The following is a 26,619-nucleotide window of genomic DNA, read 5'->3' as shown; positions in this document are numbered from 1 at the left end:
GGGGGGTGCCATCTGGTGTGAAGAACAGAATCATTTCATGGGGAGAACGTCAGCAGAAAGCATTCTGGGCTGTGAAAGTGGCCTTGATGAAAGCGCCAGTGCTAGCCTATGCCGACTTCTCACAACTGTTTATTATCCACACTGATGATAGCCTGCATGGACTCGGGGCTGTGCTGTCTCAGATTCAAGAAGGAAAAGAACGAGTAATCACCTTCGTGAGTCGGTCTCTCCATGGATCTGAAAGGAATCCTGACAACTGCAGCTCATTCAGACTAGAGCTGTTGGCATTAGTTGGCATTAGTGTGGGCCATGACAGAGACATTTGCCGAATACTTGGCTGGCTCCAAAGTGCAAAGTTAGGAGCCCTGGAGCAGAGCTGGGTGGCTTGGATGGCGAAAGTTCAATACAAAATTGTCTACAAGACAGGAGTTGAGAACACTCACGCTGACACATTATCCAAAGTGATACATGGGAAACCTGTTCCCAACCGAGATGAGGTACTGGAAGCTGAAGAGGTCCCTGAGTTCCGGGATTCTGCCAGGAAGTTGGCAGCAACGCAGGAGCTGGGGCAGGTAGCGTCTCAAGAATGCATACTGAGACATTCCCATGATGAGTGGGTCAGGATACAGCAAGAAGATTGGGAACTAGCTCAAATGAGACAGAGGGTGACGATAAAGAAACTCCCCAATCAGAGAGAGAGACACCCTGTCTCCGGGGGCTCTACAGATCCTTTGGCAGTGGGAAAGGCTTCAAATAAGGAATGGATTGCTGTATCGGAAGATCCAACTTCAGCGAGAGCTGGGTGTCACCTGGCAGGTGTTAATTCCGGCGGCACTGCTGTCTAAAGTGGCCACTGAAGCGCACGAGAGAGGAGCTCTCTTCGGCCAGGAGAAGACCTTTCAATGGCTACAAAGATTAGTTTATCATCCCCGGCTGAAGGCAGTGGTGGAAGAGACCTGTAGGTCATGTAGAAGCTGCGAACTAGTGAAACCTCCAGACCAGAGAGCTCCCACACAGACCATCGTGACCTCGGCTCCCCTGCAAGTACTGATGATAGACTATCTGACAATAGGCCCAGCTCATCAAGGGTGTGAACATTGTCTAGTAATGACGGATCACTTCACGAAGTTTGCTGTGACCCCGACACGTGACCAGACGGCTGAATCCGCTGCACATGCCATCTGCAAGAATTTCATTCAGGTGTACGGCTGCCTGAAACGCATCAACTCTGAACAAGGTGCCTGTTTTCTGGAGCAAATGATTTAAGAATTGCACCGTCTGTACCAGATAGAAAAGTCTTGGACAAAGCCTTACCACCCTGAGGTAATAGGGGCCTGTGAGTGATTCAACCGCACTCTGATACAGATGTTGAGGACACTGGAAGAAGACCGAAAGGTCAAGTGGCCTGAGCTTGTAGCTGAGTTAGTGTGGGTGTACAACAACCGAATACATTGTACCACCGGTTACACTCCATATACCGTGCTGTTCGGTCGTCCAGGAAGACAGATTACCAAGCTGGAGCTGGGTCCAGAGGAGGACTACCTACGGATGAGGGTGTCCACCTGTGTTCGAGAACAACGTCATCATCTGCAGACTCTACATCATCTGGTGCAGACCAGATTTCAGGAACTAAAGCTGTTATGACCTAGTGGTTAAGAGGCCACACTGATATGACCTGGTGGCTAAAACGCAACATGGGACGAGCTCTGAGGAGGTGGTATCTCTACTGACCGCAGTCCCTAATCCTAACAACAACACTAGTAATAGCCGTGGGATGTTCCTGACTCTCCCTAGACACCTCTTCACAGCCTAAGAATTAACTACCCCTAAAGAAGGAAATAGAAAGCTATCTTGCCTCAGAGAAAACCCCAAAAGGAAAGATAGCCCCCCACAAATATTGACTGTGAGTGGAGAGGAAAATGACATACACAGAAATGAAATCAGTTTTCAGCAAAGGAGGCCAATACTAAACTTGATAGACAGAGAGAAAAGGATACTGTGCGGTCAGTATTAAAAACTACAAAAATCCACGCAATGTTTACAAAAATGAACTCCACACCGACTCACGGTGTGGAGGGGCAAATCTGCTTCCCAGAGCTTCCAGCTAGCCTGAATATGACATAGTGACAAGCTGGACAAAAAGAGACATATTTGCAAAGCAATAGTGTCCAAAGAAAAAGGACAAACAAGAACTAGCAGAAACTTATCTTTTGCTGACAAGGACAGGCCATATGAGAAATCCAAGGAGAGAACCAAATCCAACCTAAGACATTGACAGCTGGCATGAACTAAAGCCCAGAGCAGGTTTAAATAACAAACCCAGGCAAGGCGATCAGTGATGGCAGTTGCTACAGCTACCTAACGGAGCAGCAGTTCCACTCGATACCACCAGAGGGAGCCCAAGAGCAGAACTCACAAAAATACCATTAGCAACCACAGGAGGGAGCTCCAGAACGAAATTCACAACAGTACCCCCCCCTTGAGAAGGGGTCACCGAACCCTCACCAGAGCTCCCAGGCCGATCAGGATGAGCCAAATGGAAAGCACGAACCAAATCGGCAGCATGAACATCGGAGGCAACAACCCAAGAATTATCCTCCTGGCCATAACCGTTCCACTTGACCAGATACTGAAGCTTCCGTCTCGAAAAACGAGAATCCAAAATCTTGTCCACCACATATTCCAATTCCCCCTCAACCAACACCGGAGCAGGAGGATCAACAGAGGGAACCATAGGTACCACATATCTCCGCAACAAGGATCTATGGAACACATTATGAATGGAAAAAGAAGCTGGAAGGGCCAAACGAAAAGACACCGGATTGATAATTTCAGAAATCTTATAAGGCCCAATAAAGCGAGGCTTGAACTTAGGGGAAGAAACCTTCATAGGAACATGACGAGAAGACAACCAGACCAAATCCCCCACACGAAGGCGGGGACCAACACACCGACGACGGTTAGCAAAACGTTGAGCCTTTTCCTGAGACAACGTCAAATTGTCCACCACATGAGTCCAAATTTGCTGCAACCTGTCCACCACAGAATCCACACCAGGACAGTCAGAAGGCTCAAGCTGCCCTGAAGAAAAACGAGGATGAAAACCAAAGTTACAAAAAAAAGGCGAAACCAAGGTAGCAGAACTAGCCCGATTATTAAGGGCAAACTCGGCCAACGGCAAAAAGGTCACCCAATCATCCTGATCAGCAGACACGAAGCATCTCAAATAGGTTTCCAAGGTCTGATTGGTTCGCTCCGTTTGGCCATTTGTCTGAGGATGGAATGCTGAAGAAAAAGACAAATCAATGCCCATTCTAGCACAAAAGGACCGCCAAAACCTAGAAACGAACTGGGAACCTCTGTCAGACACAATATTCTCCGGAATACCATGCAAAAGAACCACATGCTGAAAAAATAATGGAACCAAATCAGAGGAGGAAGGCAACTTAGGCAACGGTACCAAATGGACCATCTTAGAAAACCGGTCACAAACCACCCAGATGACAGACATCTTCTGAGAAACAGGAAGATCAGAAATAAAATCCATGGAAATATGCGTCCAGGGCCTCTCAGGAATAGGCAAAGGCAAAAGCAACCCACTGGCACGGGAACAGCAAGGCTTAGCCCGAGCACAGGTCCCACAGGACTGCACAAACGAACGCACATCCCGCGACAAGGAAGGCCACCAAAAGGACCTAGCCATCAAATCTCTGGTACCGAAAATCCCAGGGTGACCAGCCAACACCGAACAATGAACCTCAGAAATTACCCTGATAGTCCATCTATCAGGAACAAACAGTTTCCCCACTGGACAGCGGTCAGGTTTATCAGCCTGAAACTCCTGAAGTACCCGCCGCAAATCAGGGGAGATGGCAGAAAGAATCACCCCCTCCTTGAGAATCCCAGCCGGCTCAAGAACTCCCGGAGAATCAGGCAAAAAAACTCCTAGAAAGGGCATCAGCCTTCACATTCTTAGATCCCGGAATATACGAGACCACAAAATCAAAACGGGAGAAAATCAGAGACCACCGAGCTTGTCTAGGATTCAACCGCTTAGCAGACTCGAGGTAAATCAAATTTTTATGATCAGTCAAGACCACCACGCGATGCTTGGCTCCCTCAAGCCAATGTCGCCACTCCTCAAATGCCCACTTCATAGCCAACAACTCCCGATTGCCGACATCATAATTACGCTCAGCAGGCGAAAACTTTCTGGAGAAGAAAGCACATGGTTTCATCAAAGAGCCATCAGAATTTCTCTGAGACAAAACGGCCCCTGCCCCAATCTCAGAAGCATCAACCTCAACCTGAAAAGGGAGAGAAACATCTGGCTGACGCAACACAGGGGCAGAAGTAAAACGACGTTTAAGCTCCTGAAAGGCCTCAACAGCCGCAGAGGACCAATTCATCACATCAGCGCCTTTCTTCGTCAAATCGGTCAGAGGCTTCACCACACTAGAAAAATTAGCAATAAAGCGGCGATAAAAATTAGCAAAGCCCAAAAATTTTTGAAGGCTCTTTACAGATGTGGGTTGAGTCCAATCATGAATGGCCTGGACTTTAACAGGGTCCATTTCAATAGCCGAGGGAGAAAAAATGAAACCCAAAAAAGAAACTTTCTGAACTCCAAAGAGGCACTTAGACCCTTTCACAAACAACGCATTAGCACGAAGGACCTGAAATACCATCCTAACCTGCTTCACATGAGACTCCCAATCATCAGAAAAAAAACAAAATATCATCCAAATACACAATCATGAATTTATCCAGATAATTCCGGAAGATATCATGCATAAAGGACTGAAATACCGATGGAGCATTAGAGAGCCCGAATGGCATCACAAGATATTCAAAATGGCCTTCGGGCGTATTAAATGCTGTTTTCCATTCATCACCTTGTTTAATACGCACGAGATTATACGCCCCTCGAAGGTCGATTTTAGTAAACCAACTGGCACCCGTAATCCGAGCAAACAAATCAGAAAGCAAAGGTAAAGGGTACTGGAATTTGACCGTGATCTTATTGAGAAGGCGATAATCTATACAGGGTCTCAAGGAACCATCCTTCTTGGCAACAAAAAAAAAATCCCGCTCCCAATGGTGACGAAGACGGGCGAATATGCCCCTTCTCCAAGGACTCCTTTACATAACTCCGCATAGCGGCATGCTCTGGCACAGACAGATTGAAAAGTCGGCCCTTAGGGAACTTACAGCCAGGAATCAAATTAATGGCACAATCGCAGTCCCTATGAGGAGGCAGGGAACTGGACTTGGGCTCATCAAATATATCCTGGAAATCCGACAAAAACTCAGGAACATCAGAAGAAGCGGATGAGGAAATGGACATCAAAGGAATATCACTATGTATCCCCTGACAACCCCAACCAGTTACAGACATAGATCTCCAATCCAGCACTGGATTATGTACCTGTAACCATGGAAAACCCAGCACAACAACATCATGCAAATTATGCAACACCAAAAAGCGAATATTTTCCTGATGTGCTGGAGCCATGTACATGGTCAACTGTGTCCAGTACTGGGGTTTATTCTTGGCCAATGGCGTAGCATTAATCCCCCTTAAGGGAATAGGACTCTGCAAAGGCTCCAAGGAAAAACCACAGCGCTTGGCAAATTCTAAGTCCATTAAGTTCAGGGCAGCGCCAGAATCCACAAATGCCATAACAGAAAAGGACGACAATGAGCAAATCAGGGTAACAGACAAAAGAAATTTAGGCTGTACAGTACTAATGGTAACAGACCTAGGGACCCTCTTAGTACGCTTAGGGCAATCAGAAATAGCATGAGCAGAATCACCACAGTAAAAACACAGGCCATTCTGACATCTGAATTTCTGTCTTTCTGCTCTAGTCAAAATCCTATCACATTGCATAGGCTCAGGACTCTGCTCAGAGGACACTGCCATATGGTGCACAATCTTGCGCTCGCACAGGTGCCGATCAATCTGAATGGCCAAAGACATTGACTCATTCAGACCAGCAGGCGTGGGAAACCCCACCATAACATCTTTAAGGGCTTCAGAAAGACCCTTTCTGAAAATCGCTGCCAGGGCATACTCATTCCATTTTGTGAGCACAGACCACTTTCTAAATTTCTGGCAGTATACTTCTGCTGCTTCCTGACCCTGACACAGAGCCAGCAAAGTTTTTTCTGCCTGATCCACAGAATTAGGCTCGTCATACAGCAATCCGAGCGCTTGAAAAAAATGCGTCAATATTGAGCAATGCAGGATTTCCTGGCTCAAGGGAGAATGCCCAGTCCTGCGGGTCGCCACGCAGCAAAGAAATAACAATCTTCACCTGCTGAATGGGGTCACCAGAGGAACGGGGTCTCAGAGCAAAAAACAATCTGCAATTATTTTTAAAGTTTAGAAATTTAGATCTATCCCCAGAAAATAAATCAGGAATAGGAATTCTAGGCTCTAATACCGGAGTCTGGACAACATAATCTTGGATACTCTGTACCCTTGCAGCGAGTTGATCCACGCGCAAGGACAGACCCTGAACCTCCATATCAGCACCAAAATCCTGAACCACCCAGAGATTAAGGGGAAAAAAGACAAAACAAGCTACAAAGGAAAAAAAAATGACTCAGAACTTTCTTTTCCCTCTTTTGAGATGCATTTAACACACTGTGGGCCAGCTGTACTGTTATGACCTGGTGGTTAAGAGGCCACACTGATATGACCTGGTGGCTAAAACGCAACATGGGACAAGCTCTGAGGAGGTGGTATCTCTACTGACCGCAGTCCCTAATCCTAACAACAACACTAGTAATAGCCGTGGGATGTTCCTGACTCTCCCTAGACACCTCTTCACAGCCTAAGAATTAACTACCCCTAATATCATGATCTCTGCAGGCAGAGATCATAGCAAGCCTATAGAGGGACAAGCTCTCGGAAGATGGAACTATACTGACCATGAACTAAGCCTGCCGCGCAACTAGAAATAGCCAGGTAGCATTTCCTATTTATCGCTAGATGCCCAGCTCTGGCCTAAGACCTAAATAGCTAGCAGAGGGAAATATAAGACCTGGCTCACCTCTAGAGAAATATTCCAAAGAAGACAGTAGCCCCCCACATATAATGACGGTGAGTTCAGATGAAACAACAAACGCAGCAGGAAAATAGTCTTAGCAAATTTGAGGTCCGCTTACTAGATAGCAGAAGACAGATAGTATACTTTCATGGTCAGCAGAAAAACACTAACAAAACACCATCCAGAGATTACCTTAAACTCTGGCATTAACTCATAACGCCAGAGTAGCAATCCCTGATCAACGAGAGCTTTCCAGACACAGTAACAAAACTTCAGCTGTGAACTGGAACAAATAGGCAAAACAAAACATGGACAAAAGTCCAACTTATCTAGTAGTAGTCTAGAAGCAGGAACAAGCACTGAGAGGCATCAGATAACATTGTTGACCGGCAAGAAACCACCAGAGAAATGAGCTTAAATAGCGACACCCACTACTGATGGAACCAGGTGAAACAGGAAAGAGGATGACAAGTCCAATTCCACAAGCGGCCACCGGGGGAGCCCAGAATCCAAATTCACAACAGTACCCCCCCCTCAAGGAGGGGGCACCGAACCCTCACCAGATCCACCAGGGCGACCAGGATGAGCCCTATGGAAGGCACGAACAAGATCAGAAGCATGAACATCAGATGCATTGACCCAAGAATTATCCTCCTGGCCGTAACCCTTCCAGTTGACCAGATACTGGAGTCTCCGTCTGGAAACACGAGAGTCCAAAATTTTCTCCACAACGTACTCCAACTCACCCTCAACCAACACCGGAGCAGGAGGCTCAACTGAAGGTACCACAGGTACCTCATACCTGCGCAATAACGACCGATGAAAAACGTTATGAATGGAAAAGGACGCAGGGAGGTCCAAACGGAAAGAAACAGGATTAAGAATCTCCAATATTCTATAAGGGCCGATGAACCGAGGTTTAAACTTAGGAGAAGAGACCCTCATAGGGACAAAACGAGAAGACAACCACACCAAATCTCCAACACAAAGCCGAGAACCAACACGACGATGACGGTTGGCAAAACGCTGAGTCTTCTCCTGGGACAACTTCAAATTGTCCATAACCTGCCCCCAGATGTGATGCAATCTCTCCACCACCGCATCCACTCCAGGACAATCCGAGGATTCCACCTGACCGGAGGAAAATCGAGGGTGAAACCCCGAATTACAGAAAAACGGGGACACCAAGGTGGAAGAGCTGGCCCGATTATTGAGGGCGAACTCTGCCAATGGCAAAAAAGCAACCCAATCATCCTGGTCAGCAGAGACAAAACACCTCAGATATGTCTCCAGGGTCTGATTAGTCCGCTCGGTCTGGCCATTAGTCTGAGGGTGAAAAGCAGATGAAAAAGACAAATCTATGCCCATCCTAGCACAGAATGCCCGCCAAAATCTAGACACAAATTGGGTACCTCTGTCAGAAACAATATTCTCAGGAATACCGTGCAATCGGACAACATTCTGAAAAAACAGAGGAACCAACTCAGAAGAAGAAGGCAACTTGGGCAGAGGAACCAAATGGACCATTTTAGAGAAACGGTCACAGACCACCCAGATGACAGACATCTTCTGGGAAACAGGCAGATCTGAAATAAAATCCATCGAGATGTGTGTCCAAGGCCTCTTAGGAATAGGCAAGGGCAACAGCAGTCCGCTAGCCCGAGAACTACAAGACTTGGCCCGAGCACAAACGTCACATGACTGCACAAAGACTCGCACATCTCGTGACAGGGAAGGCCACCAGAAGGATCTTGCCACCAAATCCCTGGTACCAAAAATTCCGGGATGACCTGCCAATGCAGAAGAATGTACCTCAGAGATGACTCTGCTGGTCCAATCATCCGGAACAAACAGTCTATCAGGCGGACAACGATCCGGTCTATCCGCCTGAAACTCTTGCAAGGACCGCCGCAGATCAGGAGAAACGGCCGACAAAATTACTCCCTCCCTAAGGATACCTGTGGGTTCAGAATTACCAGGAGAGTCCGGGTCAAAACTCCTAGAAAGGGCATCTGCCTTAACATTCTTAGAACCCGGTAGGTATGACACCACAAAATTAAAGCGAGAAAAAAATAAAGACCAGCGCGCCTGTCTAGGATTCAGGCGTCTGGCAGTCTCAAGATAAATCAAATTTTTGTGGTCAGTCAATACCACCACCTGATGCCTAGCCCCCTCGAGCCAATGGCGCCACTCCTCAAACGCCCACTTCATGGCCAAAAGCTCCCGATTCCCAACATCATAATTCCGCTCTGCGGGCGAAAATTTGCGAGAAAAGAAGGCACAAGGCCTAATGACGGAGCAGTCGGAACCTTTCTGCGACAACACTGCCCCAGCTCCGATCTCCGAAGCGTCAACCTCAACCTGAAAAGGCAGATTCACATCAGGCTGACGCAACACAGGGGCAGAGGCAAAACGGCGCTTAAGCTCCTGAAAGGCCTCTACAGCATGAGGGGACCAATTAGCAACATCAGCGCCTTGTCTGGTCAAATCAGTCAGTGGTTTAACGACATCCGAAAAACCAGCAATAAATCGGCGGTAAAAGTTGGCAAAGCCCAAAAATCTCTGAAGACCCTTAAGAGAGGAGGGCTGAGTCCAGTCACAAATAGCTTGCACCTTGACGGGATCCATCTCAATGGAAGAGGGAGAAAAAATATACCCCAAAAAGGAAATTTTCTGGACCCCAAAAACGCACTTAGACCCCTTCACACATAAAGAATTAGACCGCAGAACCTGAAAAACTCTCCTGATCTGCTGGACATGAGAGTCCCAGTCATCAGAAAAAATCAGAATATCATCCAGATATATTATCATAAATTTATCCAGAAAATCGCGGAAAATATCATGCATAAAAGACTGGAAAACTGAAGGGGCATTAGAAAGACCAAAAGGCATGACCAAATACTCAAAGTGGCCCTCGGGCGTATTAAATGCGGTCTTCCACTCATCCCCCTGCCTGATCCGCACCAAATTATACGCCCCACGAAGATCAATTTTAGAGAACCACTTAGCACCCTCTATACGAGCAAACAAATCAGTAAGCAATGGCAATGGGTATTGATACTTAACAGTGATCTTATTCAGAAGCCGATAATCAATACATGGTCTCAAAGAGCCGTCTTTTTTTTGAGACAAAGAAAAACCCAGCTCCCAAGGGAGAAGAAGATGGACGAATATGTCCCTTTTCCAAAGACTCCTTTATATATTCCCGCATAGCAGCATGTTCCGGCACAGACAGATTAAACAAACGACCCTTGGGATATTTACAACCCGGTATCAAATCTATGGCACAATCGCACTCACGGTGCGGAGGTAACGACCCAAGCTTGGGTTCGTCAAAGACATCTTGATAATCAGAGAGGAACTCAGGGACTTCAGAGGGAATGGACGACGAAATAGAAACCAAAGGTAAGTCCCCATGAATACCCTTACATCCCCAGCTCAACACAGACATTGCTCTCCAGTCCAAGACTGGGTTGTGAGACTGCAACCATGGCAATCCCAGTACCAAATCGTCATGTAAATTATACAGCACCAGGAAACGAATAATCTCCTGGTGATCCGGATTGATACGCATGGTTACTTGTGTCCAGTATTGTGGTTTATTATTAGCCAATGGGGTGGAGTCAATCCCCTTCAGAGGAATAAGAGTCTCCAAAGGCTCTAAATCAAAACCACAACGATTGGCAAAGGACCAATCCATTAGACTCAGAGCGGCGCCAGAGTCAACATAGGCGTCCGTGGCAATGGATGACAAAGAGCAAATCAGGGTTACAGACAAAATAAACTTAGACTGAATGGTGCCAATGGAAACAGACTTATCAAGCTTCTTTGTACGCCTAGAGCATGCTGATATAACATGAGTAGAATCCCCACAATAGAAACACAATCCATTCTTCCGTCTAAAATTCTGTCGCTCGCTCCTGGACAGAATTCTATCACACTGCATACTTTCTGGCGTCTTTTCCATAGACACCGCCAGATGGTGCACCGGTTTGCGCTCCCGCAGACGCCTATCAATCTGAATAGCCATTGTCATGGACTCATTCAGACCTGCAGGCACAGGGAACCCCACCATAACATCCTTAACGGCATCAGAGAGACCTTCTCTGAAAGTTGCCGCCAAGGCGCACTCATTCCACTGAGTAAGCACAGACCATTTACGGAATTTTTGGCAGAAAACTTCAGCTTCGTCTTGCCCCTGAGATAGTGCCATCAAAGTTTTTTCTGCCTGAAGTTCCAAATGAGGTTCCTCATAAAGCAAGCCCAAGGCCAGAAAAAACGCATCCACATCGCGTAACGCAGGATCCCCTGCTGGCAATGAGAAGGCCCAATCTTGAGGGTCACCCCTGAGCAAGGAAATCACAATCTTAACCTGCTGAGCAGGGTCTCCAGCTGAACGAGACTTCAGGGACAAATAAAGCTTACAATTATTTCGGAAATTCTGGAAGCTAGCTCTATTCCCTGTGAAGAACTCCGGCAAAGGAATTCTCGGCTCAGATACCGGAGCATGTACCACAAAATCTTGTAAATTTTGTACTTTCGTGATGAGATTATTCAAACCCGCAGTTACACTCTGGAGATCCATTATTGTCAGGTGCACACAGAGCCATACAGAGATTAGGAGGAGAGAGAGAAAAAAGACTGCAGCAAGGCAGACTGGAGGAAAAAAAAAAAAAAAAATTCCAGCAGACTTCTTATAACTCTCCTTTCTCAACCTGGGTCTTTAACACTTTATTGGCCGGTCAAACTATCATGATCTCTGCAGGCAGAGATCATAGCAAGCCTATAGAGGGACAAGCTCTCGGAAGATGGAACTATACTGACCATGAACTAAGCCTGCCGCGCAACTAGAAATAGCCAGGTAGCATTTCCTATTTATCGCTAGATGCCCAGCTCTGGCCTAAGACCTAAATAGCTAGCAGAGGGAAATATAAGACCTGGCTCACCTCTAGAGAAATATTCCAAAGAAGACAGTAGCCCCCCACATATAATGACGGTGAGTTCAGATGAAACAACAAACGCAGCAGGAAAATAGTCTTAGCAAATTTGAGGTCCGCTTACTAGATAGCAGAAGACAGATAGTATACTTTCATGGTCAGCAGAAAAACACTAACAAAACACCATCCAGAGATTACCTTAAACTCTGGCATTAACTCATAACGCCAGAGTAGCAATCCCTGATCAACGAGAGCTTTCCAGACACAGTAACAAAACTTCAGCTGTGAACTGGAACAAATAGGCAAAACAAAACATGGACAAAAGTCCAACTTATCTAGTAGTAGTCTAGAAGCAGGAACAAGCACTGAGAGGCATCAGATAACATTGTTGACCGGCAAGAAACCACCAGAGAAATGAGCTTAAATAGCGACACCCACTACTGATGGAACCAGGTGAAACAGGAAAGAGGATGACAAGTCCAATTCCACAAGCGGCCACCGGGGGAGCCCAGAATCCAAATTCACAACACCCTAAAGAAGGAAATAGAAAGCTATCTTGCCTCAGAGAAAACCCCAAAAGGAAAGACAGCCACCCACAAATATTGACTGTGAGTGGAGAGGGAAATGACATACACAGAAATGAAATCAGTTTTCAGCAAAGGAGGCCAATACTAAACTTGATAGACAGAGAGAAAAGGATACTGTGCGGTCAGTATTAAAAACTACAAAAATCCACGCAGAGTTTACAAAAATGAACTCCACACCGACTCACGGTGTGGAGGGGCAAATCTGCTTCCCAGAGCTTCCAGCTAGCCTGAATATGACATAGTGACAAGCTGGACAAAAAGAGACATATTTGCAAAGCAATAGTGTCCAAAGAAAAAGGACAAACAAGAACTAGCAGAAACTTATCTTTTGCTGACAAGGACAGGCCATATGAGAAATCCAAGGAGAGAACCAAATCCAACCTAAGACATTGACAGCTGGCATGAACTAAAGCCCAGAGCAGGTTTAAATAACAAACCCAGGCAAGGCGATCAGTGATGGCAGCTGCTACAGCTACCTAACGGAGCAGCAGTTCCACTCGAAACCACCAGAGGGAGCCCAAGAGCAGAACTCACAAAAATACCATTAGCAACCACAGGAGGGAGCTCCAGAACGAAATTCACAACAGTACCCCCCCCTTGAGGAGGGGTCACCGAACCCTCAACAGAGCTCCCAGGCCGATCAGGACGAGCCAAATGGAAAGCACGAACCAAATCGGCAGCATGAACATCGGAGGCAACAACCCAAGAATTATCCTCCTGGCCATAACCGTTCCACTTGACCAGATACTGAAGCTTCCGTCTCGAAAAACGAGAATCCAAAATCTTCTCCACCACATATTCCAATTCCCCCTCAACCAACACCGGAGCAGGAGGATCAACGGAGGGAACCATAGGTACCACATATCTCCGCAACAAGGATCTATGGAACACATTATGAATGGAAAAAGAAGCTGGAAGGGCCAAACGAAAAGACACCGGATTGATAATTTCAGAAATCTTATAAGGCCCAATAAAGCGAGGCTTGAACTTAGGGGAAGAAACCTTCATAGGAACATGACGAGAAGACAACCAGACCAAATCCCCCACACGAAGCCGGGGACCAACACACCGACGACGGTTAGCAAAACGTTGAGCCTTTTCCTGAGACAACGTCAAATTGTCGACCACATGAGTCCAAATTTGCTGCAACCTGTCCAACACAGAATCCACACCAGGACAGTCAGAAGGCTCAAGCTGCCCTGAAGAAAAACGAGGATGAAAACCAAAGTTACAAAAGAAAGGCGAAACCAAGGTAGCAGAACTAGCCCGATTATTAAGGGCAAACTCGGCCAACGGCAAAAAGGTCACCCAATCATCCTGATCAGCAGACACGAAGCATCTCAAATAGGTTTCCAAGGTCTGATTGGTTCGCTCCGTTTGGCCATTTGTCTGAGGATGGAATGCTGAAGAAAAAGACAAATCAATGCCCATTCTAGCACAAAAGGACCGCCAAAACCTAGAAACGAACTGGGAACCTCTGTCAGACACAATATTCTCCGGAATACCATGCAAACGAACCACATGCTGAAAAAATAATGGAACCAAATCAGAGGAGGAAGGCAACTTAGGCAACGGTACCAAATGGACCATCTTAGAAAACCGGTCACAAGCCACCCAGATGACAGACATCTTCTGAGAAACAGGAAGATCAGAAATAAAATCCATGGAAATATGCGTCCAGGGCCTCTCGGGAATAGGCAAAGGCAAAAGCAACCCACTGGCATGGGAACAGCAAGGCTTAGCCCCAGCACAGGTCCCACAGGACTGCACAAACGAACGCACATCCCGCGACAAGGAAGGCCACCAAAAGGACCTAGCCATCAAATCTCTGGTACCGAAAATCCCAGGGTGACCAGCCAACACCGAACAATGAACCTCAGAAATTACCCTGCTAGTCCATCTATCAGGAACAAACAGTTTCCCCACTGGACAGCGGTCAGGTTTATCAGCCTGAAACTCCTGAAGTACCCGCCGCAAATCAGGGGAGATGGCAGAAAGAATCACCCCCTCCTTGAGAATCCCAGCCGGCTCAAGAACTCCCGGAGAATCAGGCAAAAAACTCCTAGAAAGGGCATCAGCCTTCACATTCTTAGATCCCGGAATATACGAGACCACAAAATCAAAACGGGAGAAAAACAGAGACCACCGAGCTTGTCTAGGATTCAACCGCTTAGCAGACTCGAGGTAAATCAAATTTTTATGATCAGTCAAGACCACCACGCGATGCTTGGCTCCCTCAAGCCAATGTCGCCACTCCTCAAATGCCCACTTCATAGCCAACAACTCCCGATTGCCGACATCATAATTACGCTCAGCAGGCGAAAACTTTCTGGAGAAGAAAGCACATGGTTTCATCAAAGAGCCATCAGAATTTCTCTGAGACAAAACGGCCCCTGCCCCAATCTCAGAAGCATCAACCTCAACCTGAAAAGGGAGAGAAACATCTGGCTGACGCAACACAGGGGCAGAAGTAAAACGACGTTTAAGCTCCTGAAAGGCCTCAACAGCCGCAGAGGACCAATTCATCACATCAGCGCCTTTCTTCGTCAAATCGGTCAGAGGCTTCACCACACTAGAAAAATTAGCAATAAAGCGGCGATAAAAATTAGCAAAGCCCAAAAATTTTTGAAGGCTCTTTACAGATGTGGGTTGAGTCCAATCATGAATGGCCTGGACTTTAACAGGGTCCATTTCAATAGCCGAGGGAGAAAAAATGAAACCCAAAAAAGAAACTTTCTGAACTCCAAAGAGGCACTTAGACCCTTTCACAAACAACGCATTAGCACGAAGGACCTGAAATACCATCCTAACCTGCTTCACATGAGACTCCCAATCATCAGAAAAAAACAAAATATCATCCAAATACACAATCATGAATTTATCCAGATAATTCCGGAAGATATCATGCATAAAGGACTGAAATACCGATGGAGCATTAGAGAGCCCGAATGGCATCACAAGATATTCAAAATGGCCTTCGGGCGTATTAAACGCTGTTTTCCATTCATCACCTTGTTTAATACGCACGAGATTATACGCCCCTCGAAGGTCGATTTTAGTAAACCAACTGGCACCCTTAATCCGAGCAAACAAATCAGAAAGCAAAGGTAAAGGGTACTGGAATTTGACCGTGATCTTATTGAGAAGGCGATAATCTATACAGGGTCTCAAGGAACCATCCTTCTTGGCAACAAAAAAAAAATCCCGCTCCCAATGGCGACGAAGACGGGCGAATATGCCCCTTCTCCAAGGACTCCTTTACATAACTCCGCATAGCGGCATGCTCTGGCACAGACAGATTGAAAAGTCGGCCCTTAGGGAACTTACAGCCAGGAATCAAATTAATGGCACAATCGCAGTCCCTATGAGGAGGCAGGGAACTGGACTTGGGCTCATCAAATATATCCTGGAAATCCGACAAAAACTCAGGAACATCAGAAGAAGCGGATGAGGAAATGGACATCAAAGGAATATCACTATGTATCCCCTGACAACCCCAACCAGTTACAGACATAGATCTCCAATCCAGCACTGGATTATGTACCTGTAACCATGGAAAACCCAGCACAACAACATCATGCAAATTATGCAACACCAAAAAGCGAATATTTTCCTGATGTGCTGGAGCCATGTACATGGTCAACTGTGTCCAGTACTGGGGTTTATTCTTGGCCAATGGCGTAGCATCAATCCCCCTTAAGGGAATAGGACTCCGCAAAGGCTCCAAGGAAAAACCACAGCGCTTGGCAAATTCTAAGTCCATTAAGTTCAGGGCAGCGCCAGAATCCACAAATGCCATAACAGAAAAGGACGACAATGAGCAAATCAGGGTAACAGACAAAAGAAATTTAGGCTGTACAGTACTAATGGTAACAGACCTAGGGACCCTCTTAGTACGCTTAGGGCAATCAGAAATAGCATGAGCAGAATCACCACAGTAAAAGCACAGGCCATTCTGACGTCTGAATTTCTGTCTTTCTGCTCTAGTCAAAATCCTATCACATTGCATAGGCTCAGGACTCTGCTCAGAGGATACTGCCATATGGTGCACAACCTTGCGCTCGCACAGGCGCCGATCAATCTGAATGGCCAAAGACATTGACTCATTCAGACCAGCAGGCGTGGGAAACCCCACCATAACATCTTTAAGGGCTTCAGAAAGACCCTTTCTGAAAATCGCTGCCAGGGCATACTCATTCCATTTTGTGAGCACAGACCACTTTCTAAATTTCTGGCAGTATACTTCTGCTGCTTCCTGACCCTGACACAGAGCCAGCAAAGTTTTTTCTGCCTGATCCACAGAATTAGGCTCGTCATACAGCAATCCGAGCGCTTGAAAAAATTCGTCAATATTGAGCAATGCAGGATTTCCTGGCTCAAGGGAGAATGCCCAGTCCTGCGGGTCGCCACGCAGCAAAGAAATAACAATCTTCACCTGCTGAATGGGGTCACCAGAGGAACGGGGTCTCAGAGCAAAAAACAATCTGCAATTATTTTTAAAGTTCAGAAATTTAGATCCATCCCCAGAAAATAAATCAGGAATAGGAATTCTAGGCTCTAATACCGGAGTCTGGACAACATAATCTTGGATACTCTGTACCCTTGCAGCGAGTTGATCCACGCGCAAGGACAGACCCTGAACCTCCATATCAGCACCAAAATCCTGAACCACCCAGAGATTAAGGGAAAAAAAGACAAAACAAGCTACAAAGGAAAAAAAAATGACTCAGAACTTTCTTTTCCCTCTTTTGAGATGCATTTAACACATTGTGGGCCAGCTGTACTGTTATGACCTGGTGGTTAAGAGGCCACACTGATATGACCTGGTGGCTAAAACGCAACATGGGACAAGCTCTGAGGAGGTGGTATCTCTACTGACCGCAGTCCCTAATCCTAACAACAACACTAGTAATAGCCGTGGGATGTTCCTGACTCTCCCTAGACACCTCTTCACAGCCTAAGAATTAACTACCCCTAAAGAAAGAAATAGAAAGCTATCTTGCCTCAGAGAAAACCCCAAAAGGAAAGACAGCCACCCACAAATATTGACTGTGAGTGGAGAGGGAAATGACATACACAGAAATGAAATCAGTTTTCAGCAAAGGAGGCCAATACTAAACTTGATAGACAGAGAGAAAAGGATACTGTGCGGTCAGTATTAAAAACTACAAAAATCCACGCAGAGTTTACAAAAATGAACTCCACACCGACTCACGGTGTGGAGGGGCAAATCTGCTTCCCAGAGCTTCCAGCTAGCCTGAATATGACATAGTGACAAGCTGGACAAAAAGAGACATATTTGCAAAGCAATAGTGTCCAAAGAAAAAGGACAAACAAGAACTAGCAGAAACTTATCTTTTGCTGACAAGGACAGGCCATATGAGAAATCCAAGGAGAGAACCAAATCCAACCTAAGACATTGACAGCTGGCATGAACTAAAGCCCAGAGCAGGTTTAAATAACAAACCCAGGCAAGGCGATCAGTGATGGCAGCTTGTTATGGTTCTCAATGGCAAGAGAACATAGCCCAGCAAACATACGAACTAGCTCTTGGAAGGATGGAAACTAAACTGACCATGAACTAAACCTGCCGCACAACTAACAGTAGCCGGGTAGCGTAGCCTGCGTTTTATCCCTAGACGCCCAGCGCCGGCCGGAGGACTAACTAATCCTGGCAGAGGAAAATATAGTCCTGGCTCACCTCTAGAGAAATTTCCCCGAAAGGCAGACAGAGGCCCCCACAAATATTGGCGGTGATTTTAGATGAAATGACAAACGTAGTATGAAAATAGGTTTAGCAAAATTGAGGTCCGCTTACTAGATAGCAGGAAGACAGAAAGGGCACTTTCATGGTCAGCTGAAAACCCTATCAAAATACCATCCTGAAATTACTTTAAGACTCTAGTATTAACTCATAACATCAGAGTGGCAATTTCAGATCACAAGAGCTTTCCAGACACAGAAACGAAACTACAGCTGTGAACTGGAACAAAATGCAAAAACAAACAAGGACTAAGTCCAACTTAGCTGGGAGTTGTCTAGCAGCAGGAACATGCACAGAAAGGCTTCTGATTACAATGTTGACCGGCATGGAAGTGACAGAGGAGCAAGGCTAAATAGCGACTCCCACATCCTGATGGAAACAGGTGAACAGAGAGGATGAAGCACACCAGTTCAATTCCACCAGTGGCCACCGGGGGAGCCCAAAATCCAATTTCACAACAGTACCCCCCCCTCAAGGAGGGGGCACCGAACCCTCACCAGAACCACCAGGGCAATCAGGATGAGCCCTATGAAAGGCACGGACCAAATCGGAGGCATGAACATCAGAGGCAGTCACCCAAGAATTATCCTCCTGACCGTATCCCTTCCATTTGACCAGATACTGGAGTTTCCGTCTGGAAACACGGGAGTCCAAGATTTTTTCCACAACGTACTCTTACTCGCCCTCAACCAACACCGGAGCAGGAGGCTCAACGGAAGGCACAACCGGTACCTCATACCTGCGCAATAATGACCGATGAAAATCATTATGAATAGAAAAAGATGCAGGGAGGTCCAAACGGAAGGACACAGGGTTAAGAATCTCCAATATCTTGTACGGGCCGATGAACCGAGGCTTAAACTTGGGAGAAGAAACCCTCATAGGGACAAAACGAGAAGACAACCACACCAAGTCCCCAACACAAAGCCGAGGACCAACCCGACGCCGGCGGTTGGCAAAAAGCTGAGTCTTCTCCTGGGACAACTTCAAATTGTCCACTACCTGCCCCCAAATCTGATGCAACCTCTTCACCACAGCATCCACTCCAGGACAATCCGAAGATTCCACCTGACCAGAAGAAAATCGAGGATGAAACCCCGAATTACAGAAAAAGGGAGACACCAAGGTGGCAGAACTGGCCCGATTATTGAGGGCAAACTCCGCTAAAGGCAAAAAAGCAACCCAATCATCCTGATCTGCAGACACAAAACACCTCAAATATGTCTCCAAGGTCTGATTCGTCCGCTCGGTCTGGCCATTAGTCTGAGGATGGAAAGCAGACGAGAAAGACAAATCTATGCCCATCCTAGCACAGAATGCTCGCCAAAATCTAGACACGAATTGGGTACCTCTGTCAGAAACGATATTCTCCGGAATACCATGCAAACGGACCACATTTTGAAAAAACAGAGGAACCAACTCGGAAGAAGAAGGCAACTTAGGCAGGGGAACCAAATGGACCATCTTAGAGAAACGATCACACACCACCCAGATGACAGACATCTTCTGAGAAACAGGAAGATCCGAAATAAAATCCATCGAGATGTGCGTCCAGGGCCTCTTCGGGATAGGCAAGGGCAACAACAATCCACTAGCCCGAGAACAACAAGGCTTGGCCCGAGCACAAACGTCACAAGACTGCACGAAGCCTCGCACATCTCGAGACAGGGAAGGCCACCAGAAGGACCTTGCCACCAATTCCCTGGTACCAAAGATTCCAGGATGACCTGCCAACGCAGAAGAATGAACCTCAGAAATGACTTTACTGGTCCAATCATCAGGAACAAACAGTCTACCAGGTGGGCAACGATCAGGTCTATCCGCCTGAAACTCCTGCAAGGCCCGCCGCAGGTCTGGAGAAACGGCAGACAATATCACTCCATCCTTAACCCCTTCACCCCCGGAGCTTTTTCCGTTTTTCCATTTTCGTTTTTCGCTACCCTCTTTCCCAGAGCCATAACTTTTTTATTTTTCCGTCAATTTGGCCATGTGAGGGCTTATTTTTTGCGGGACGAGTTGTACTTTTGAACGACATCATTGGTTTTAGCATGTCGTGTACTAGAAAACGGGAAAAAAATTCCAAGTGCAGTGAAATTGCAAAAAAAGTGCAATCCCACACTTGTTTTTTGCTTGCCTATTTTGCTAGGTTCACTAAATGCTAAAACTGACCTGCCATTATGATTCTCCAGGTCACTACGAGTTTATAGACACCTAACATGACTAGGTTATTTTTCACCTAAGTGGTGAAAAAAAATTCCAAACTTTGCAAAAAACAAAACAAAACAAAATTGCGCCATTTTCCGATACTCGTAGCGTCTCCATTTTTCGTGATCTGGGGTCAGGTGAGGGCTTATTTTTTGCGTGCCGAGCTGGCGTTTTTAATGATAGCATTTTAGTGTAGATACGTTCTTTTGATCGCCCGTTATTGCATTTTAATGCAATGTCGTGGCGACCAAAAAAACGTAAATCTGGCGTTTCGAATTTTTTTCTCATTACGCCATTTAGCGATCAGGTTAATGCTTTTTTTTTATTGATAGATCGGGCGATTCTGAACGCGGCGATACCAAATATGTGTAGGTTGGGGTTTTTTTTTATTGATTTATTTTGATTGGGGCGAAAGGGGGGTGATTTAAACTTTTATATTTTTTTTATTTTTTTCACATTTTTAAAAACTTTTTTTTTTTACTTTTGCCATGCTTCTATAGCCTCCATGGGAGGCTAGAAGCAGGCACAGCCCGATCGGCTCTGCTATGCAGCAGCGATCATAAGATCGCTGTTACACAGCAGAAATGCCGGTGTGCTGTGAGCGCCGACCACAGGGGGGCGCTCACAGCCACCGGCAATCAGTAACCATAGAGGTCTCAAGGACCTCTATGGTTACCTTCCTGACACATCGCCGACCCCCGATCATGTGACGGGGGTCGGCGATGCGCTCATATCCGGCCGCACGGCCGGATGCGGTAGTTAAATGCCGCTGTCTGAGTTTGACAGCGGCATTTAACTAGTTAATAGCGGCGGGTGATCGCGATTTCACCCGCCGCTATTGCGCGCACATGTCAGCTGTAAAAAACAGCTGACATGTCGCGACTTTGATGTGCGCTCACCGCCGGAGCGCACATCAAAGCGGGGGTCCCGACATGTGACGTACTATACCGTCACATGTCGGGAAGGGGTTAAGGATACCTGTAGGTTCAGAATTACCAGGGGAGTCAGGCTCAAAACTCCTAGAAAGGGCATCCGCCTTAACATTCTTAGAACCCGGCAGGTAGGACACCACAAAATTAAACCGAGAGAAAAACAACGACCAGCGCGCCTGTCTAGGATTCAGGCGTCTGGCGGACTCAAGATAAATTAGATTTTTGTGGTCAGTCAATACCACCACCTGATGTCTAGCCCCCTCAAGCCAATGACGCCACTCCTCAAAAGCCCACTTCATGGCCAAAAGCTCCCGATTCCCAACATCATAATTCCGCTCGGCGGGCGAAAATTTACGCGAGAAAAAAGCACAAGGTCTCATCACGGAGCAATCGGAACTTCTCTGCGACAAAACCGCCCCAGCTCCGATTTCAGAAGCGTCGACCTCAACCTGAAAAGGAAGAGCAACATCAGGCTGACGCAACACAGGGGCGGAAGAAAAGCGGCGCTTAAGCTCCCGAAAGGCCTCCACAGCAGCAGGGGACCAATCAGCAACATCAGCACCCTTCTTAGTCAAATCAGTCAATGGTTTAACAACATCAGAAAAACCAGCAATAAATCGACGATAAAAGTTAGCAAAGCCCAAAAATTTCTGAAGACTCTTAAGAGAAGAGGGTTGCGTCCAATCACAAATATCCTGAACCTTGACAGGATCCATCTCGATGGAAGAGGGGGAAAAAATATATCCCAAAAAGGAAATCTTTTGAACCCCAAAAACGCACTTAGAACCCTTCACACACAAGGAATTAGACCGCAAAACCTGAAAAACCCTCCTGACCTGCTGGACATGAGAGTCCCAGTCATCCGAAAAAATCAAAATATCATCCAGATACACAATCATAAATTTATCCAAATAATCACGGAAAATGTCATGCATAAAGGACTGAAAGACTGAAGGGGCATTTGAAAGACCAAAAGGCATCACCAAATACTCAAAGTGGCCCTCGGGCGTATTAAATGCGGTTTTCCACTCATCCCCCTGCTTAATTCGCACCAAATTATACGCCCCACGAAGATCTATCTTAGAGAACCACTTGGCCCCCTTTATGCGAGCAAACAAATCAGTCAGCAGTGGCAACGGATATTGATATTAAACCGTGATTTTATTCAAAAGCCGATAATCAATGCACGGCCTCAAAGAGCCATCTTTCTTAGCCACAAAGAAAAAACCGGCTCCTAAGGGAGATGACGAAGGACGAATATGTCCCTTTTCCAAGGACTCCTTTATATATTCTCGCATAGCAGCATGTTCAGGCACAGACAGATTAAATAAACGACCCTTAGGGTATTTACTACCCGGAATCAAATCTATGGCACAATCGCACTCCCGGTGCGGAGGTAATGAACCAAGCTTAGGTTCTTCAAAAACGTCACGATATTCAGTCAAGAATTCAGGAATCTCAGAGGGAATAGATGATAAAATGGAAACCACAGGTACGTCCCCATGCGTCCCCTTACATCCCCAGCTTAACACAGACATAGCTTTCCAGTCAAGGACTGGGTTATGAGATTGCAGCCATGGCAATCCAAGCACCAACACATCATGTAGGTTATACAGCACAAGAAAGCGAATAATCTCCTGGTGATCCGGATTAATCCGCATAGTTACTTGTGTCCAGTATTGTGGTTTATTGCTAGCCAATGGGGTGGAGTCAATCCCCTTCAGGGGTATAGGAGTTTCAAGAGGCTCCAAATCATACCCACAGCGTTTGGCAAAGGACCAATCCATAAGACTCAAAGCGGCGCCAGAGTCGACATAGGCATCCGCGGTAATAGATGATAAAGAACAAATCAGGGTCACAGATAGAATAAACTTAGACTGTAAAGTGCCAATTGAAACAGACTTATCAAGCTTCTTAGTACGCTTAGAGCATGCTGATATAACATGAGTTGAATCACCGCAATAGAAGCACAACCCATTTTTTCGTCTAAAATTCTGCCGTTCACTTCTGGACAGAATTCTATCACATTGCATATTCTCTGGCGTCTTCTCAGTAGACACCGCCAAATGGTGCACAGGTTTGCGCTCCCGCAGACGCCTATCGATCTGGATAGCCATTGTCATGGACTCATTCAGACCCGCAGGCACAGGGAACCCCACCATAACATCCTTAATGGCATCAGAGAGACCCTCTCTGAAATTCGCCGCCAGGGCGCACTCATTCCACTGAGTAAGCACAGCCCATTTACGGAATTTCTGGCAGTATATTTCAGCTTCGTCTTGCCCCTGAGATAGGGACATCAAGGCCTTTTCCGCCTGAAGTTCTAACTGAGGTTCCTCATAAAGCAACCCCAAGGCCAGAAAAAACGCATCCACATTGAGCAACGCAGGATCCCCTGGAGCCAATGCAAAAGCCCAATCCTGAGGGTCGCCCCGGAGCAAAGAAATCACAATCCTGACCTGCTGAGCAGGATCTCCAGCAGAGCGAGATTTCAGGGACAAAAACAACTTGCAATTATTTTTGAAATTTTGAAAGCAAGATCTATTCCCCGAGAAAAATTCAGGCAAAGGAATTCTAGGTTCAGATATAGGAACATGAACAACAAAATCTTGTAAGTTTTGAACTTTCGTGGTGAGATTATTCAAACCTGCAGCTAAACTCTGAATATCCATTTTAAACAGGTGAACACAGAGCCATTCCAGGATTAGAAGGAGAGAGAGAGAGAAAGGCTGCAATATAGGCAGACTTGCAAGAGATTCAATTACAAGCACACTCAGAACTGAGAAAAAAAAAAAAAATCTTCAGCAGACTTCTCTTTTCTCTCCTTTCTCTGTCAATTAATTTAACCCTTTTAGGCCGGTCAAACTGTTATGGTTCTCAATGGCAAGAGAACATAGCCCAGCAAACATACGAACTAGCTCTTGGAAGGATGGAAACTAAACTGACCATGAACTAAACCTGCCGCACAACTAACAGTAGCTGGGTAGCGTAGCCTGCGTTTTATCCCTAGACGCCCAGCGCCGGCCGGAGGACTAACTAATCCTGGCAGAGGAAAATATAGTCCTGGCTCACCTCTAGAGAAATTTCCCCGAAAGGCAGACAGAGGCCCCCACAAATATTGGCGGTGATTTTAGATGAAATGACAAACGTAGTATGAAAATAGGTTTAGCAAAATTGAGGTCCGCTTACTAGATAGCAGGAAGACAGAAAGGGCACTTTCATGGTCAGCTGAAAACCCTATCAAAATACCATCCTGAAATTACTTTAAGACTCTAGTATTAACTCATAACATCAGAGTGGCAATTTCAGATCACAAGAGCTTTCCAGACACAGAAACGAAACTACAGCTGTGAACTGGAACAAAATGCAAAAACAAACAAGGACTAAGTCCAACTTAGCTGGGAGTTGTCTAGCAGCAGGAACATGCACAGAAAGGCTTCTGATTACAATGTTGACCGGCATGGAAGTGACAGAGGAGCAAGGCTAAATAGCGACTCCCACATCCTGATGGAAACAGGTGAACAGAGAGGATGAAGCACACCAGTTCAATTCCACCAGTGGCCACCGGGGGAGCCCAAAATCCAATTTCACAACAGCAGCTGCTACAGCTACCTAACGGAGCAGCAGTTCCACTCGATACCACCAGAGGGAGCCCAAGAGCAGAACTCACAAAAATACCATTAGCAACCACAGGAGGGAGCTCCAGAACGGAATTCACAACATAAAGCATCCAGAAACAGCTCCTCTGCAGGGGACAGCACTTCAGGCTAGGGACTGGGTGTTGGTTCGAGATAAACATCCTCGAGATAAACTGGAGTACCAGTGAGAGAAGAAACTGTATTGGGTGAAGCGGAGAATCAACTCGGAAGGGCCCATCTATGAAATTCAACCAGAAGGGGAAGAAAACACTTCCACTCAAATAGTTCACCGAAACATGCTACTACCCTGTTTGTCAAAAGATCCTGACCAGGTGGAGTAAGTACAAGACGCTCCTGAAATACCTCCTCCAGACATCGCTGATGGTGAAGAAGAGGAAGGTCCTGAACGTTGCCTGTAGATTTGAGAGAGGGACAAGACCTTGAAGTTCTTGACGACACTGTCCCATTGGAAACCGGCATGTCCCGCCTTCACCTGTTCTAGCTGACTCGACTACCCTGAATGGACAACAGCTGGAATACCCCCCAACCGATACAAGCAAGAGCAATTTATTTGGCAACAAAACATTCAAGGACAAAAACTCTCGCCCGTGGAATGGCGAGCAAAAGGAGAGGGGAAGTGTAAAGATATACTGGACCGGGAGTACCTTTCCTGCGCCAGTTCCGGAACTGTCGGGGCTATCACCATTATTGCCTGGGGGAAAGTTTTCTGACCTGGACCGACCTTTGCACTGTTCAACAGAGATAAAAGGGGCTATGCATGGGAAGAGAGCAGGAGACTTGGCGGGAAGACAGCGCGCGCAGCAGGGGAAGGTTGGTGCTTGATCCTTCGAGTAACGTGACATCGCAGGCCCGCGATATAGACCCCCGACTGTGAAGTACAGTGACTTTGAGCAGAGACCTGCAGTGGAATCGGATCTTCAACTTCTTCCGGACTACCCTGGGATCACCGAATGCGAAGGCGCTACCTTTGAGCATTAGAGCTCTGCAGCTAAGAAGCCGTCGGACTGATAAGTTTAACCTCTCATGAACAGTTGCCTTAATTCTTTCCTTTGTTACTTTAAACTGCCCTTATACTGGGCCTTTTCCTCCTGCTATATCCCTGTTTACCCATCACCTCCCTCGGAGGAGTAATAAACCTGTTAACTCTTGTTCTGCCTCCTGTCCGTCACTGCATCCCACAACCTGCTCTCACTAATATCATCCTTTGCAGATAATGTACGTGAGTATTCAGTGCATAGAAGTTGTATATATATGCAGGGTCGGACTGGGCCACTGGAGAACTGGAGGATTCTGCGGTGGGCCCAAGCACTGATACCTGCTAGCATACAGGGTCAGCAGCTGCTTAAGACCCCCACTGCTCCAGAGGCCCCCAGTCAGTGACATGTCACTAATAGCTGCACACCATGCAGCTGATATGGGGGATCCCGGTGCCAGCGGAGCAACAGCTGGTGACAGGAAGCTGAAGCCTGTTCCCGCT

General features: G+C 46.5%; 1 protein-coding gene and 1 pseudogene across 1 annotated transcript in view; both read right to left on the bottom strand.

The window, feature by feature from the left end:
• SETDB1 (SET domain bifurcated histone lysine methyltransferase 1) overlaps nucleotides 1-26,619 on the bottom strand; it is a 158,503-nt gene that overhangs the window by 127,054 nt on the left and 4,830 nt on the right. The gene's annotated exons all lie outside the window — the stretch shown is intronic.
• On the bottom strand, nucleotides 1,346-25,827 carry LOC143797740 (uncharacterized; annotated as a pseudogene).

This window comes from Ranitomeya variabilis, chromosome 1 (genome assembly GCF_051348905.1).
Source record: "Ranitomeya variabilis isolate aRanVar5 chromosome 1, aRanVar5.hap1, whole genome shotgun sequence".
NCBI classification, from domain to species: domain Eukaryota; kingdom Metazoa; phylum Chordata; class Amphibia; order Anura; family Dendrobatidae; genus Ranitomeya; species Ranitomeya variabilis.
Note: the sequence above shows the minus strand (reverse complement) of the source record. Positions and strands in the feature narration are given on the sequence as shown.